Consider the following 18,983-nt stretch of genomic DNA (forward strand, 5'->3'; position numbering starts at 1 on the left):
ATGCCTGGGAGACTTTAATCTTCTGTGGGACCCGCTGGTGGACAGGCATGGACCCCCCCCTAAAAAGAACTCGAAAACCACTTATGCTTCGTGAGTTAGGGGAGGAATTTGGATGGAGAGATTTGTGGAGAATGCTTAATCCCCAGACCAGGGCTTATTCCTGGGCCATCTATTCTGTCAAGAATAGATCTGGCGCTGGGAAATGATAAAATTATTTCTAGGGTTGTCTCTGTTGAATATTTGATTAGAGGAGTGTCTGATCACTCACCACTCCTGGTAAATATAGCAATAGGAATTGAGGGAATGAAGCAAAACTGGAAATTTCAGCCATATTGGTTATCACAGATTGGAACGCACGATCGTATACCTGAACAATTGCAGATATTTTTAGAAATACATGGATCCCAAATAGATTTGATCTTTTGGGATACCTTGAAAGCATATCTACGGGGGGCACTTAGATCAACAATATCATATATTAAAAGAGCCACCAGGCAGGAAACGGAAGATCTAGAAGAGCAATGTAGAGATACAGAAGCTGCGTTTTTGAAAACACCAACTGAAATAAATAAGGGAAAAATGGGAAATGACAGTAAGAAAATATACTACACATATAGCAGCAATAGCTAAATACAAACAATTTGAATATCAACAGAAGTACTTTGAACAAGGGAATACTTCAAGTCGTCTTTTAGCACATATGGCTAAGCAACAAAGTACAAGTTTAGTTATAACTAATATACAGCGCCCTGATGGGGAATGCGTAAGGGATGTGGCTGGTATTATGTCATGCTTTCACTCGTTTTATACTGATATGTATGCCACCTCTCTTACGTATAATGCAGATGAAATTTCAACTTATCTGAGTGAATTACACTTTCCAGCCTTAACGACCGAGCAGGTTAAATCATTAGAGGAAAATCCAAGCGAGGAAGAAGTAAGAAGAGCAATAACAAGTCTAGCAATAGGAAAGGCTTCAGGACCAGACGGACTTCCGTTAGAAGTATATAGTAAATACGTGGATATTCTTGCCCCAGTGCTAGTTCAAGTATTTGATGCAGCTTTCAGGGTAAAAAGGCTTCCTGAATCCATGTATTTAGCTACAGTAGTACTAATTCCAAAACCAGATAAAAATTTAACAGACTGTGCTTCATACCGACCCATATCATTATTAAATACAGACTACAAAATTCTTGCAAAAATTTTGGCCCATAGATTAAACAATGTACTACTTAATATTATACATCCAGATCAAACTGGATTTATGCCAGGAAAATCCACATCTATAAATCTTCGAAGAACACAACTTATAGCTCAGCTTAGAGATCAACTACCAGACTCAAGTGTCTTGGCCTCTCTTGATACAGCAAAGGCTTTTGATTCTATTGAATGGCCCTTTTTGCAGGCAGTGCTTAGGGCATTTGGATTTGGGGAGAAATTCTGTACTTGGGTGGAAATAATGTATCTAAATCCAACTTCTCAGCTGTTGGTAAATGGCTTTTTAAACCAAGGCCATACAATTATATAGAGGCACCCGGCAGGGATGCCCTCTATCACCACTCTTATTTTCAGTAGCTATTGAATCTTTGGCACTTCGACTTCGGCAAACCCCTTCTGTACGGGGCATTACATTGGCAGAAAGGATAGATATAGTGGGATTATATGCTGATGATCTTGTTTTATATTTAAATGATGCACATGGATCATTGGAAGCAGCTATGCATATAATAGAACTATATGGTTCTTATTCAGGCCTTAAAATTAATTGGCAAAAATCCTCTCTTATGCCATTGCAACCACAACTACTCACACTAAGCAAGGATTCAAGTTTATTAAAGGTAGTGTCCTCTTTTAAATACCTGGGAATAAATATTACAAGATTACCACAAGCAGCTTTACAGGCTAACCTTAACCACTTTACAACCGGAGGATTTTGCTGTCTTACGTCCAGACCACTTTTTGTGCTTCGGCACTGTGCGACTTTAACTGACAATTGTGCGGTCATGCAATGTGGTACCCAAACAAAATTTACGTCCTTTTTTTCCCACAAACAGAGCTTTCTTTTGGTGGTATTTGATCACCTCTGCGCTTTTTATTTTTTGCGATATTAATAAAAAAAGAGCGAAAATTTTGCAAAAAAATGAAATTTTCAACTTTGTCTTTTAAAAAATATCCAATATACTCAATTTATGTCATATTTTTTGGCCAAAATATATTTAGCTACATGTCTTTGACAAAAAAAAATTCAATGAGCGTATTTTTATTGGTTTGCGCAAAAGTTATAGCGTCTACAAACTATGGTGTAAATACTGAAATTTTACGCAGCTTTAATTTCTGACTGCCTATCTCAATTCATGAAGTGCTAAAATGGCAGGGCAGTACAAGACCCCCCCAAATTACCACTTTTTGGAAAGTAGACATCCTAAGGAATGTTCTGAGATGCATGTTGAGCTCATTGAATATTTAATTTTTTTGTCACAGGTGTTTGAAAAATGAATAAAAAAAAAAAAAATTTTTTTTTTAACACAAAGTTGTCACTAAAAGATAAATTTCTCACACATGCCATGGGTATATGTGTAATTACACCCCAAAATATATTCTGCTGCTTCTCCTGAGTACAGGGATACCACATATGTGAGACTTTTTGGGAGCCTAGCTGTGTACGGGACCCCGAAAATCAATCTCCATCTTTAGGTTTTCTAATGGCGTAAATTGCTGATTTTACTCCTCACTACCCATCACAGTTTCGGAGGCCCTGAAATTTCAAGATAGCACAAAACCCCCCAAATGACCCCATTTTGCAAAGTAGACACCCCAAGCTATTTGCTGAGAGGCATGGTGAGTCCATGGAATATTTTATATTTTGCCACAAGTTTTGGGAAAATTACAATTTTTTTTTTTTTTTAACACAAAGTTGTCACTAAAAGATAAATTTCTCACACATGACATGGGTATATGTGGAATGACACCCCAAAATACATTCTGCCGCTTCTCCTCAGTATGGGGATACCCCATGTGTGAGACTTTTTGGGAGCCTAGCTGTGTACGGGACCCCGAAAATGAATCTCCATCTTTAGGTTTTCTAATGGCGTAAATTGTTGATTTCACTCCTGACTACCCATCACAGTTTCGGAGGCCCTGAAATTTCAACATAGCACAAAACCCCCCCAAATGACCCCATTTTGCAAAGTAGACACCCCAAGCTATTTGCTGAGAGGCATGGTGAGTCCATGGAATATTTTATATTTTGCCACAAGTTCCGGGAAATATATTATTATTATTTTTTTTTTTGTTTTTTTACACAAAGTTGTCACTAAATGATATATTGCTCACACATGCCATGGGTATATGTGAAATGACACCCCAAAATACATTCTGCTGCTTCTCCTGAGTACAGGGATACCACATGTGTGAGACTTTTTTGCAGTCTAGCCGAGTACAGGTCCTCGAAAGCCAACCCCCACTTTCAGGCTTTCCAAGGGCGTAAATTGTTGATTTCACTCCTGACTACCTATCACAGTTTCGGAGGCCATGAAATGCCAAGACAGCACAACCCCCCTCCAAATGACCCCTTTTCGGAAAGTAGACACCCTAAGCTATTTGCAGAGAGGCATGTTGGGTGTTTTGCAGATCTCACTTTTTGTCACAAAGTTTTGGAATTTGAAAAAAGAGGAAAAAAAATGCATTTTCCTGTTTTTTCTTCATTTTCCAAAAAAAATGAGAGATGCAAAATACTCACCATGCCTCTCAGCAAATAGATTAGAGTGTCTACTTTGCAAAATGAGGTCATTTTGGGGGGTTTTGTGCCATCTTGGCGTTTCATGGCCTTCAAAAGTGTGATAGGTAGTAAGGAGTGAGATCAACAATTTACGCCCTTAGAAAGCCTGAAGGTGGGGAGTGGTTTTCCGGGTCCTGTACGCGGCTAGACTGCAAAAAAGTCTCACACATGGGGTATCCTTGTACTCAGGAGAAGCAGCAGAATGTATTTTGGGGTGTCATTTCACATATACCCATGGCATGTGTGAGCATTATATCATTTACTGACAACTTTGTGTAAAAAAAAAAAAAAAAAAAAAAAAAAATAATAATTTTCCTGAAACTTGTGGCAAAATATAAAATATTCCATGGACTCATCATGCCTCTCATCTAATAGCTTGGAGTGTCTACTTTGCAAAATGGGGTCATTTGGGGGGGTTTTGTGCCATTTTGGCATTTCATGGCCTTCAAAAGTGTGATAGGTAGTAAGGAGTGAGATCAACAATTTACGCCCTTAGAAAGCCTGAAGGTGGGGAGTGGTTTTCCGGGTCCTGTACGCGGCTAGACTGCAAAAAAGTCTCACACATGGGGTATCCTTGTACTCAGGAGAAGCAGCAGAATGTATTTTGGGGTGTCATTTCACATATACCCATGGCTTGTGTGAGCATTATATCATTTACTGACAACTTTGTGTAAAAAAAAAAAAAAAAAAAAAAATAATAATTTTCCTGAAACTTGTGGCAAAATATAACATATTCCATGGACTCATCATGCCTCTCATCTAATAGCTTGGAGTGTCTACTTTGCAAAATGGGGTCATTTGGGGGGGTTTTGTGCCATTTTGGCATTTCATGGCCTTCAAAAGTGTGATAGGTAGTAAGGAGTGAGATCAACAATTTACGCCCTTAGAAAGCCAGAAGGTGCGGATTGGTTTTCCGGGTCCTGTATGCGGCTAGACTGACAAAAAGTCTCACACATGGGGTATCCCTGTACTCCGGAGAAGCAGCAGAATGTATTTTGGGGTGTCATTTCACATATACCCATGGCATGCGTGAGCAATATATTATTTAGTGACAACTTTGTGTAAAAAAAAAAAAAAAAAAAAACAAATTGTCATTTTCCTGAAACTTAGGGCAAAATATAAAATACTCCATGGACTCAATATGCCTCTCAGCAAATAGCTTTGGGTGTCTACTTTCCAAAAAGGGGTAATTTGGGGGGTGTTTGAACAGTCCTGGCATTTTATGCTCAATTTTAGCAACACATCACCCACTCTTCTAACCACTTGAAAACCAAGCCTTTTCTGTGAGTTTTTGTTTACATGAAAAAATATTTTTTTTTCACAAGAAAATTACTTTGAACCCCCAAACATTATATATTTTTTTAAAGCAGAGGCCCTACAGAACAAAATGGTGGATGTTGCAATTTTTTTTGTTACATGGTATTTGCGCACACATTTTCCAAACGCAATTTTTGCGTAAAAAAACACTTTTTTTATTTCTAATGCAGAAATACACTATATAATTCCAAATTGTTTGGTAAAATTTAAAAGATGATCTTATGCCGAGTTCATAGACACCTAACATGACATGCTTTAAAAATTGCGCACGCCCGTGCCGCGGCAACAAACTACGTACGGTTTTAAAAGCCTTTAAAAGTCTTTACAGGTTACCACTTTGGACTTACAGAGGAGGTCTACCACAACAATTACTGCCCTCGACCTGGCGTTCACGGCGATACCTCACATGCATGCTGAAATTGCGGTTTACATATGACACTAGACCAACGCTTGTGCGCGCATTTGCGCGCAAGCACGGGGGGACAGGGGGGCTTGATTTTTTTTTTTGTTTTTTTTTTTTTTTAATTTGCTTTCTTATGTTATTTTGACACCTTTTCTTTCATTTTTTTTCTTTAATCATTTTTATTGTTATCACGGTGAATTTAAATTTCCTCTATGATAGCAATCTGTAGTGACAGGTACTCTTTTTAAAAAAAATTGGGGTCTTTTATACTCTAGATCTTTCCTCTGACCTTAACGCATCTGACCATACCAAAATTGGTGTGATAAAATACTTTCCCAATTTCCCAATGGCGCTGTTTATTTCTGGCGAAACAGAAGTTATGAAATGCTCGTAGCCTCCGGCATCTTAGGCCATAGAGATGATTGGAGCCATTCTCATCTCCAATCAGCTCTATGGTTAGATAATTGAACCACCGGCTGCACTCTCGGGTTAACCGGTGGGACAGGAGAGCCCGAGAAAAACCGTGGAAGGCAGCGGAAGGCGGCAGGAGGGGGGGGGGGAGTCCCCTCCCACTGCATGTAAAAGCAGTCTAGCGGCCAATTATCCGCTAGGATTGCTTTTACATGTAAGCCGACCGCTTGCTGTAAAAAACGATACCAAGATGATACCTAAATCTGCAGGCATCATCCTGGTATAACCACTCAAAGTCCAGCAACGTACCAGTACATTGCTGGTCTTTGTTTGGCATATAGGTTTTTTTTTTTTCATGCAGCCTGTGGGCTGAACGAAAAAAAAGAGAACCTATCAGAAATCAGCACAGGAATAATGCGTAGTATTACTCATCATTAACCGCCCAAACAACCACCCACTGAATTTAATGATGGGTATACACGACACTATCCACGTATACCAAAATAGGATTTTAACTGCAGTGCTGAAATCAGAAAATCACCACAGCTGCTATCAGCAAAGGTATCCATATATGCTGAGCGCAAACGCTGTTTGTGTCAGAATATATAAAATCAATGCATGGTAGCCGACGAGTACCTGCAAGAGAAACAGGTCACAAAAGAATGAAAAAACAAACAAAGTACATTAAAAAAAAGTACATTAGGAAGAGTAGGACATATAAAATGACTGACACAACAAAAGTTTTTGGATTCTCATCATTAACCGCCCAAACAACCACCCACTGAATTTAATGATGGGTATACACGGCGCTATCCACGTATACCAAAATAGGATTTTAACTGCAGTGCTGAAATCAGAAAATCACCACAGCTGCTATCAGCAAAGGTATCCATGTATGCTGAGCGCAAACACTGTTTGTGTCAGAATATATGAAATCAATGCGTGGTAGCCGACGAGTACCTGCAAGAGAAACAGGTCACAAAAGAATGAAAAACAAACAAAGTACATTAAAAGTACATAGAAAGTGTAGAAGAACATAAAAAATGACTGAGACGACAACTATTTTTGGCTTTTATGTATTTTTTTTTTTTTCTTCAAACGTCGAGTTCCAGGTTCCAGGTTCGGGTCTCTCAAAATGACGATAGCCATCGAACATCTTTTGAGACCCTGTGTAAATGTGCCCTAAACTGTGCCGTGCTGTACCCTATGCTAATAATCCACTAGTGTGTGGTAGCGACGGAAACAGTCACCGTGGCAAAGACCAGGTCGGTCAGGACAGTCGGGACAATAATTCCGGGTGTCACGCCTAAATCCGCGCTTGCTGCAGACACGGCATCTTTTTTGGGGGTATCGTTTGGTATCGGTACTCGGGAGGTATTGCGGAAAATGCCTCTCATGCAGCCGCCTCACTGCATCTGGTTGGGGAAGTTGGGCAGGAGCACCAGCTGAATACACAAGGGCTCTGATTATCTCTTCTTGGAATTGAAAGAAGGATAATGTTCCAGCAGAAGCTTTGTATAAGACAAAAGCGTTGTAAACAGCCAATTGAAATAGGTATACAGACACTTTTTTGTACCAGCGTCTGGCCTTACGGGCAATTAAGTACGGTCCCATCATCTGGTCGTTGAAGTCCACCCCTCCCATTTTACGGTTATAGTCGTGGACACAGAGGGGTTTCTCAACAACACCGGTGACCGTAGTAATTTGGACTGCCGTGTCTGGGTGAATGGAGGACAGCACGTAAACGTTTCGTTTGTCCCTCCACTTCACTGCAAGCAATTCCTCACACCTCAAGCAGGCTCTCTCCCCCGAGCTCAGTGGGGCATTCACTAGCCGCTGGGGGAAGCCCCGGCGATTAGATCGCACGGTGCCACAAGCGCCAATTTGCAATTGATAGAGGTGTCTAAAAAGTGGCACGCTTGAATAGAAATTGTCCACGTACAAGTGGTACCCCTTTCCGAATAAGGGTGACACCAAGTCCCAAACTATCTTGCCGCTGCTCCCTATGTAGCCTGGGCAGTCGGGGGGCTCCACAGTGCTATCTTTTCCCTCATAGACACGGAAATTAACTGTATAGCCTGTGGCCCTGTCACAAAGCTTATACAACTTGACCCCGTATCTGGCACGCTTGCTGGGGAGGTACTGTTTGATAGCAAGGCGACCAGTAAACTTAATCAGGGACTCGTCAACGCAGACATCTTGTTGGGGGGTAAACAAGGCTGCGAACCGCTGATTGAAGTGGTCTATGAGGGGCCGAATTTTGTGGAGCCGATCATATTCAGGGTCTCCCCGAGGACGACAGAGTTCATTGTCGTTGAAATGCATGAACCGAAATATTTGTTGGTATCGAGCCCTGGACATAGCAGCAGAGAACACGTACATTTGATGAATTGGGTCAGTGGACCAATATAACCGCAATTCATTCTTTCTTGTAATGCCCGTGTTGAAGGAAAGGCCCAGAAAGGTTTTAAACTCCTGAATCGTAATAGGATTCCAGGCGAATGGTCTGGCAAGGGGTGAATTTGGGTTGGCGGCGATGAATTGTTGAGTGTACAAATTTGATTGGTCCACAATAGATCTGAAAAGATCTTCAGTGAAAAACAGCTCAAAAAAGTTTATGGGATTAAAACCAGCTGTTTCCACTTGGATTCCGGGTTGGGCGGTGAATGGGGGAAGTACTGGCGCTGTGGAATCTGTGGGCTGCCAATTAGGATATGCCAGCGCTTCAGGGAGGACACTATGGGCTCTACGGGCCTGTCTTCGGATACGCGGTGGCTGCGGGCCACTACTCGTGCTAGCCACCGCACCAGCTTCAACTGCACTCAGGTGACTCGCCACGTCACCAGGTGATACTGCAGTGCTGGTTGAAGGTCCAGGGTGTACTAGGCCGCTCGTGCTTGCCAGTTCACGAGAAGTGTGAGCGGCACTAGTACTGGCACTCTGCTGCATACCAGAAACCTCCAGTTCTTGCAAGTCAACAACTCCAGAATGGGGTCGGGTACGCCTGACCCTAGCAGGGACCCCTCTGTCGGAGCTATCTGTCAGGGAGCCGCTGCTGTCATCTGGTTCGTATATTGACCCTGATTCTGACAGTGAGGCTTCCCCATCGCTCTCACTTGACATGGCCATTATACTGTATATAGCATCATCACTGAGCGAACGTTTTGTCATTTTGGTAGCTAAATTTACTCGTACAGTGATGCGACTACTAGGTAATAAAAGCACCTGGTTGTCGAGGACTATTTGGTCGCTACAAAGAAAAACTGCTAGTGCTAACAGAGATCAGGCCTGACTCTGCTAACGCAGCGGTTTTGTGTGATTTGTGTTTTTTGGAAGTGTCAGTAATCTATTGATTACTACACTTGCCTGGGTAAGGTGGGCTGGGCAGGGGGGCTAAACGCAGGTGCTAGCAGGAATCAGTGCTGATTGTGCAAACACTGCGTTTGGGGAACACTAAATTATGAGGACGCTAGTATAGTTCTGATCAGATCAGATATTGATCTGTTCAAACACTATACTAGTAACGGTGGTGTGTGTGTGTTAGTGTACTTGACTCTAACTGACGCTAAGTAACGGTGGTGTAGTGGGACCCTGACGCTAACTAGCTAGCCTAAGTTGTGTCACCCGTGACGCTAATACAGTGATCGGTAATCACTGTATATAGTGAACACTGTGACAGGGAAGTGAAGGGGTTAAACTGGGGGAGATCAAGGGGTTAAACCTTTATAGAGGATAGATGGCGGGTGGCCTAAACCTATTCGGGCCTAGCGCAAGCGCAAATTAGGGTCACCAGTGACACTAAATACAGTGATCAGTAGTTATCTGATATACTGTATATATTAGTGCACTGATTTATATGGAGTGAAGGGGTTAACTGGGGAAGATCAAGCGGTTAAAAGTTTATTAGGGAATAGGTGGCGGGTGCCCTAACCCTATATGGGCTTAGCGCAAGCGCAAATTAGGGTCACTAGTGACACTAAATACAGTGATCAGTATTTACCTATATACTGTATTTAGTGCACAGAGTAATAGGTAGTGAAGGGGTTAACTGGGGCTGATCAAGGGGTAAAAACTTTATTAGGGGATAGGTGGCGGGTACCCTAACCCTATTTGGGCCTAACGCAGGCGCAAACTACGCTCACAAGTGACACTTATACAGTGATCAGTAAAATATCTGTATACCACTGTATATAGTGTTCACTGTGAGGGGTTTTGGGGGTGATCAGGGGGTGATCAGAGGTGATGAAGGGGTTAAATGTACCTATGTGAGGTGTGTCAGTGTGCTGCTTGGTGGAACTCACGTTTTTGGTGTGTCTCTGTCTCTCTCCTGGAACCGAAAGGACTCCAGGAAGGACAGTGACATCACTTCCCCTGTCTGTGTTTACATTACACAGACAGGGGACAGATTGCCATTGGTGGGGACCGATCTACAGACACTGACCAAAAATCATTGGTCAGTATCTGATGACTGATCGGTTCCCTACCGAATGACATCGGGATCGGGACCCGCGGCGCGCGGGAGCGCGCTCTGGAGCCGTGATCGCGCATCACGTTAATACTACGTGGCTGAGCGGTATCGTGCCGCTCTGCCGCAGTAGTATTACCGTGAGCGGTATTAAAGTGGTTAATCCACTCATGACAACAATTAAAACTAAATTAGCTACTTGGGCTAAATTACCACTTTCAGTTGCAGGGAGAATACATTTAATCAAGATGGTCCTATTACCGAAATGTTTATACATTTTTTCACATATGTCGGTTATAGTCCCTAAAACTATTTAAAAAAAAAATAGATGCCCTATTTACCACATTTATTTGGGGAAAGGGTAGAAATAGAATAAAGTTAACCACACTTCAGAGAGCTAAAACAGAAGCAGGTATGGCACTTCCTAATATATACAGATACTATCTCGCTGGACAACTTAAACATCTCACAGGATGGATAGTACCAGTAACACTACAGATGGTAGAATCACACCTGGCTCATGTTTTACAAATCGATAATTTACTTATAGCCCTAGAAGCACCTTTGAATAAATTAAAATATAAGCAAATACCAATGTTAACATTAGCTCGTACAATATGGAGAGAGGCAAAACGTATAGAGGGAAACACACAAATAAACATGGATCTCCCACTATGGCGAAACCCAATGTTTAATCAACTGAAACAATTGGTAGAGTATCAGTTCTGGGAACAAAAAGGGATATCAGTCCTTGCAGACGTATATGACATAACACATATGTACTCTTTTCAGATATACAAATGAAATATGATATACCACATACCTCATTATATAGATACCTACAGTTGCGACATGCGTTACAAGCGCAATTTGGAGTTTTGGGACCTGGGATCTCTAGATATCCAATGATTGGTATCCTTAGGTCCCAGGGCCCTAAAGGATTAATCTCTAAAATATATGCACATTTAACCAGGGTTAATTCAGGAATGAATCCCTTGGCAATAACAAAATGGCAGGAAATAATTCCCAATTTAACTGATGAAGATTGGAAAGAAGCCTGTTCATCCCATTTATATGTATCGCCAGCAGCAAACAATTGGTTAATACAATTATATATGCTACATCAATCATATCTCTCTCCAAGTAGACTTTATGCAATGCAAAGCATTGCATCTCCTAAATGTTTGAGATGCAGTGCCAAGCAGGCAGACTTTATACATATTATGTGGTTTTGTCCAGTGATATCAAGATTCTGGCAGGAAATAATTCAAATATTATCCTCTGTCCTGAATATGCCTGTACCTTTGACCCCAGAAACCTGTTTGCTGGGTATATTAGATGAAATAACATGGTCTAGATATCACAAGATAATGCTTAGAGAAAAACGCTGTTTATGGCAAGGAAAACAATCACAGTTAAGTGGATTCAAGTGAAGCCCCCTGTTGTTAAGAACTGGATAAGAGCGGTAAATCAGATTTTACCATTTGAAAAAGTATTGTATATGCATAGAGGACGCTCAACGAAATATAATAAAATTTGGGATAATTGGAGTCAATCAACATTAACCAATGGTTGAATATAAGGAGATAACTAAGAGGATATAGAGGGATGCACATAGTATGATGAGGAAATAAATCTATGAATGCAATGGAGCAAGGGGTTGGGGCACACCAGGACAACGGCGATCAATTAAGCTAAATGGATATACCTTGGCATAAAGAGATTATGAATACTAAGTAAACAGATAATTATTTGGATATTGTATAATTTTTTATTTTATATTGTTTTGTCCCTTTGTTGAAAGGACGTTTGGAATGTTCGTTTTTATGCACATATTGAAATAAAAAGAATTTAAAAAAAGTTGTGCATGCCCCTGCAATGGTTACAAACAACGTACATTTTACTATCCATATGTGATGCTTTAAAAGCCTTTGCAGGTACCACTTTAGATGTATAGTGGAGGTCTGGTGCTAGAATTCCTGCCCATGATCTGACATTAACAGTGATAACTTACATGTGTGGAAGTATCGCTGTTTGTGTGTGTGCAGGACCGACACACGCATTCGCCCTTGCGTGCAAGCATAGGAGGACAGGGGCACTTTAATTTTTTTGTTTTTAAATGATCAATTTTTTTTTTATTTTTACACTGTTGCTTTATTTTTATTTTTTTTATCGCTTTAATTGCTGTCACAAGGAATGTAAACATCCTTGTGACAGCAATAGGCATGTGACAGGTACTCTTTATGGAGAAATCTGGGGTCTATAAGACTCCAAATCCCTCCCCTGCCATTAAAAGCATTCAAAACCCAGAGATCAATGTTTTTGAATGCTTTCCATTTTTTAAAAATGGCCCCAATGTTTTTCAAGTAAACCGGAAGTGACGTTCTGTTATCGCTTCCGCTTTACTGTTACAAGCACCCGATCAAAGCCAATCCCAGCTTTGGTTTGGCTGTCCGGCCAGCCAGCGGACCTGCTGGATAGGGATGATCGAACGGTTCGGGTCGACCATCGGTTCGACCCGAACATTGGATGTTCGATATTCGGCCGAATACCGAACTTTTTGCGGCAAAAGTTCGGTATTCGGCCACCAGAACCGCCCAAAATGCACTGGGACAGGAACTGGGCTTTAAAAGCCCGTGATTGGCCCAGAAACGTCTGCAAAAGCCAATGAGGGGGCAGGAGTCTCCTAGGAACGTGATTGGAGTGACTATGGGGACCAGAGGCCAATCAGGAGTGAATACGCCCCACACTATATAAGATGGCCCCGCCTAACCCCTAGCACAGTTATCCAGAGCCTGTTGAAGAGAGTTGAAGCAGTTCTGTCTGACTCCTGCTTGCTACACTACATTTCCTACATATCGAGTGGTTCTAAAGCTCCATATAGCAGAATTGTATTTAGCTTACAGCCAGTGTAGTTAGATACAGCGATTGTGCTGGTTCTTAGAGTTAAAAGAAAAAAAAAAAAAAAACTTAAGGGACAGTGTCAGTCTTCTGCTGTATGGAGCTTTCTATTTAGTGGAAAGGGATATCTAGTGTAGTTAGGGAACTTTGTACTTCATTAGTTAGATTTGAAAATTTAGTTTCTGTAGGGAAAGTGTGAGGGTTCTGTTTAGTGAGCACGTGGCACAGTGCTGCTGTATCACAGCAGGTATACGTGCTTGCTAGGCAGCAAAATACAGTGACAACTTAACGCCTGTTGTTCAAAGCGTTAGGTGCACTGTACAAAAGCCTTTGCAACTGTGCGTGACACGCAACTGCTGTGCTGTATCCAGCGACAACTGTGGGTCGCATAGCAGTGTGCGTTTTTCACCGCACACAGTTGCCAACGCATCAGTGACAACCTAACGCCTGTTGTTCAAAGCGTTAGGTCCACTGTGCAAAAGGCTTTGCTACTGTGCGTGAACCGCAACTGCTGTGCTGTATCCAGCGACAACTGTGGGTCGCATAGCAGTGTGCGTTTTTCACCGCACACAGTTGCCAACGCATCAGTGACAACTTAACGCCTGTTGTTCAAAGCGTTAGGTGCACTGTACAAAAGCCTTTGCAACTGTGCGTGACACGCAACTGCTGTGCTGTATCCAGCGACAACTGTGGGTCGCATAGCAGTGTGCGTTTTTCACCGCACACAGTTGCCAACGCATCAGTGACAACCTAACGCCTGTTGTTCAAAGCGTTAGGTCCACTGTGCAAAAGGCTTTGCTACTGTGCGTGAACCGCAACTGCTGTGCTGTATCCAGCGACAACTGTGGGTCGCATAGCAGTGTGCGTTTTTCACCGCACACAGTTGCCAACGCATCAGTGACAACTTAACGCCTGTTGTTCAAAGCGTTAGGTGCACTGTACAAAAGCCTTTGCAACTGTGCGTGACACGCAACTGCTGTGCTGTATCCAGCGACAACTGTGGGTCGCATAGCAGTGTGCGTTTTTCACCGCACACAGTTGCCAACGCATCAGTGACAACCTAACGCCTGTTGTTCAAAGCGTTAGGTCCACTGTGCAAAAGGCTTTGCTACTGTGCGTGAACCGCAACTGCTGTGCTGTATCCAGCAACAACTGTGGGTCGCATAGCAGTGTGCGTTTTTCACCGCACACAGTTGCCAACGCATCATTGAGAAATATGCCTGGTAGACCAAGAAAAGGCATATGTGGCCCTGCTGCGGAAAGGGGCACAGCTTCTAGGGTGTCTAGAGGCAGGGGTGGACGTGGTGGTCAGTCCTCAGCCAGGCCACCATTTGGATTGTTCTCCGGCAGTGGCCAAGCTATACGTCCACAGTATGTACAGGAGGTGGTGGACTATATGAACAAACCCTCATCATCGGCATCATCTGCAACTACAGTGACCCAGGCAGAGAAAAGTGGTCAGTCTTCTGCAGTTGTCAGAACAAATACAGATGAGTCCATGTCCACCTCATGTCCTCCCTTAGACCCAATTTCAGACATGGCAGAGGAGTCAGCTGAGCTGTTTGACCACAGTGTCGGCCATCTACTCCAGCCTGATGCTCAGTCCTTTATGGAGTCTGATGTTGGGTCTGAGTTTGAGGAGGAGGCAGAGCAAACAAGAGGGGAGAGCAGACGGCCCGCTCCATCTAAGGCCGCACCTGTTGTCTCCCAGGCCAGGCCTGATGCTCAGTCTTTGATAGAATCAGATGTTGGGTCTGAGGTTGAGGAGGAGGCAGAGCAAACAAGAGGGGAGAGCAGACGGCCCGCTCCATCTAAGGCCGCACCTGTTGTCTCCCAGGCCAGGCCTGATGCTCAGTCTTTGATGGAGTCAGATGTTGGGTCTGAGGTTGAGGAGGAGGCAGAGCAAGCAAGAGGGGAGAGCAGACGGCCTACTCCATCTAAGGCCGCACCTGTTGTCTCCCGGGCCACTATACACACCTCATCTTGCTGGGCCTTTTTTGAGACATCCCATGCAGATAAAACAGTTGCGATCTGCAAGATTTGTAAGAAGGGTATAAAACGTGGCAAAAATGTCAACCACCTGGGTACAAGCTGCCTAAACAGGCATTTGACAACCCACCACTCGGCCCGTTGGCAGGAGCATTTAAAGAACCCACAAAAGGGCCAAAGATTGGTCGGTCGGCCTCCTAGTTCTCCTCGCGCTCCTCCTCATGCTCCATCTGCTCCACCTGCTCCACCTGCACATCAGTCTGTTCCTGGCCCTGCTATAGTCACTCGTCACCTGTTGGCAGCCTCCACTGGCAGGGATGATGATATAGCAGGCAGTGTCGCATCTACCTCCAGCACACCACCAGCTGTATCATCTAGACGCCAAATTTCGATTCCACACATGCTGGAACGAAAAAAAATGTATACTCCCCGCCACCCACATGCCCAGCGTCTAAACAGTAGTTTGGCTAAACTACTGGCTCTGCAACTATTACCATTTAACCTGGTAGAGTCTGCTCCCTTCCGTGACTTCGCAAAATGTGCAGTTCCACAGTGGCAGGTGCCAAGTCGGCATTACTTTTCCCGTAAGGCCCTGCCATCCCTATACCAACATGTGGAAGGCAATGTAGTGTCATCCCTGGCCAAGTCAGTCAGCCGTAAGATACACTTGACGGCTGACACTTGGTCAAGCAAACATGGGCAGGGACGGTACATTTCTGTCACTGCTCACTGGGTGACACTGCTTGCCAGTGGAAGGGATTGTAGCCAGGGCTCGGTGCTGCAGCCAGTGTTGCCCCCACGTCTGCAAACAGCTGGTGGTGTCGCTGATCCGGGTAGATCGATCACTTCTACCCCCTCCTGCTCCTCCTCCTCTACCTCCTCCATGCCCTCCTCTGCAGAATGGTCCTTTGAATATGATGAGATACCACGTAAACGTTCAAAGGGCTATTCTATGTCTCAGGCCAAAAGGTGTCATGCAGTGCTGCAGCTTGTGTGTCTAGGGGACAGGCAGCACACTGCCCCTCAGATTCTTGGGGCTCTGCAGGCACAGGCCCAGAGGTGGTTGACACCACGCCAGCTGCAGCCAGGGATGGTGGTTACTGATAATGGGTCAAACCTCCTGGCCGCCCTTCGTCAGGGAAAGTTAACCCATGTGCCATGCCTGGCGCATGTCCTGAATCTCGTGGTACAGCGGTTTTTGAACTCATACCCGGGAATGCAGGATGTGCTAAGGATGGCAAGAAGGGTGTGCAGTCACTTCAGGCGGTCGTACAGTGCCACTGCACGTTTGGCCGAAGTGCAGCGCGAGTTTCACCTGCCGGTACACCGCCTCATCTGTGACATGCCCACCCGCTGGAACTCCACCTTGGCTATGCTGCAGCGCCTGTACACGCAGCAGAGGGCCCTCAATGAATACCTATGCGAGTACGGCACCAGCACTGGCTCTGCGCGCCTGGGCTTCTTTTCACCACGGCAGTGGCTTTTGATTAAGGATGCATGCGCTGTCCTCTCGCCATTTGAGGAGGCCACAAGGATGGTCAGCCGGGACAGCGCATGCATCAGTGACACCCTACCGGTACTGTTTTTGTTGGAGCACACTCTGCGTGGCATTATGGACAGGGCACTGGAGGCAGAGCAGCAGGAGGAAGAGGAGGACTTCCTTGCCTCTCAAGGCCCCCTTTATCCTGAGAATCCTGACCCCATTATGCCTAGCTCCCAGAGGCCCGAGCAGGATCCAGGGGTGGAAGAGGAGGAGGAGGACGATTCTGCGGGAACTTTTGCAGGGTTTGAGGAGGAGGAGGAGGAAGACATGCGGCAATCTGCAAGGCCTAGTTTGACTCCCTCGGGACACTTTGGAGTAGTACGTGGCTGGGAGGAGGAGGAGCCCGTTGAAGATAATGTCGTTATGAGTGACCCCGAGGAGTCAGCTTCTCAGGCCTTCGCTAATTTGCGACGCATGGGAAACATCATGCTCCAGAGCCTGCGAAAGGACCCCAGAATCAAGGCCATTAAAGAGACTAACCACTATTGGTTGGCCACCCTACTTGACCCCCGGTACAAGTGTAAAGTCTCGGAGCTTTTCCCATCCACCCATAGAGTCCACAGGATCAAATCCCTTGAGGACAGTCTCAAGAGGAATCTGGTGAACATGTTCCCCGACTCCCGTAGGGTGCAGGGGCGGGGACAACCTACCATGGATTCTACTGGTGGTCACGAGAGGAGCGTTGGAGAAGGCGTGCGGTTGACGGATGCCTTTCGGTCTTTTTTTAGTCCTCACCGCCCAGGCCTCTCAGCTGCCACATCGCATCGACACCGTCTGCATCACATGGTGGACGATTACGTGAGGGCACAAAGTGACACAGAGGGCTTTTCATGTGACGAATCCGATCCACTGGCATACTGGGTCTTAGGATTAGACCACTGGCCAGAACTGGCCCAGTATGCCATGGAGTTGTTGGCCTGCCCTGCTTCCAGTGTCCTATCGGAACGGGCATTCAGCGCAGCAGGAGGATTCGTCACAGACCATCGAACTAGACTCTCCACCGACTCAGTCGACCGTTTGACATTCATTAAGATGAATCAGTCGTGGATATCAAGCTTTGATGCACCTGATGCAGACCTTGTAGACTAGGCTATCGTTGTGATGTGGCAGTTGAGCCTCAGTTTAAGCCTGGACCATGGTGCCACCCTCAAACCCTCCTCTCATTCTCTTTACGTTCACAGAACCTCATTTTGGTTATGACAAAAACGACAATGTTTGCGCACCTGTTCCACAGGTGCACACCTTTACAATTTTTGGGCCTCCTTCAACGCCAGCTCTTTGGGGTTAAGGTGGGGAGGCTATGCTAAAACAAAAACGACAATGTTTGCGCACCTGTTCCACAGGTGCACACCTTTACAATTTTTGGGCCTCCTTCAACACCAGCTCTTTGGGGTTAAGGTGGGGAGTCTATGCTAAACAAAAACTACCATGTTTGCGAACCTGTTCCACAGGTGCACACCTTTACAATTTTTGGGCCTCCTTCAACACCAGCTCTTTGGGGTTAAGGTGGGGAGGCTATGCTAAAACAAAAACGACAATGTTTGCGCACCTGTTCCACAGGTGCACACCTTTACAATTTTTGGGCCTCCTTCAACACCAGCTCTTTGGGGTTAAGGTGGGGAGGCTATGCTAAAACAAAAACTACAATGTTTGCGAACCTGTTCCACAGGTGCACACCTTTACAATTTTTGGGCCTCCTTCAACACCAGCTCTTTGGGGTTAAGGTGGGGAGGCTATGCTAAACAAAAACTACCATGTTTGCGAACCTGTTCCACAGGTGCACACCTTTACAATTTTTGGGCCTCCTTCAACACCAGCTCTTTGGGGTTAAGGTGGGGAGGCTATGCTAAAACAAAAACGACAATGTTTGCGCACCTGTTCCACAGGTGCACACCTTTACAATTTTTGGGCCTCCTTCAACACCAGCTCTTTGGGGTTAAGGTGGGGAGGCTATGCTAAAACAAAAACTACAATGTTTGCGCACCTGTTCCACAGGTGCACACCTTTACAATTTTTTGGCCTCCTTCAACGCCAGCTCTTTGGGGTTAAGGTGGGGAGGCTATGCTAAAACAAAAACGACAATGTTTGCGCACCTGTTCCACAGGTGCACACCTTTACAATTTTTGGGCCTCCTTCAACACCAGCTCTTTGGGGTTAAGGTGGGGAGGCTATGCTA

Source organism: Pelophylax lessonae, assembly GCF_965119305.1.
Source record: "Pelophylax lessonae genome assembly, chromosome: 8".
NCBI classification, from domain to species: Eukaryota; Metazoa; Chordata; class Amphibia; order Anura; family Ranidae; genus Pelophylax; species Pelophylax lessonae.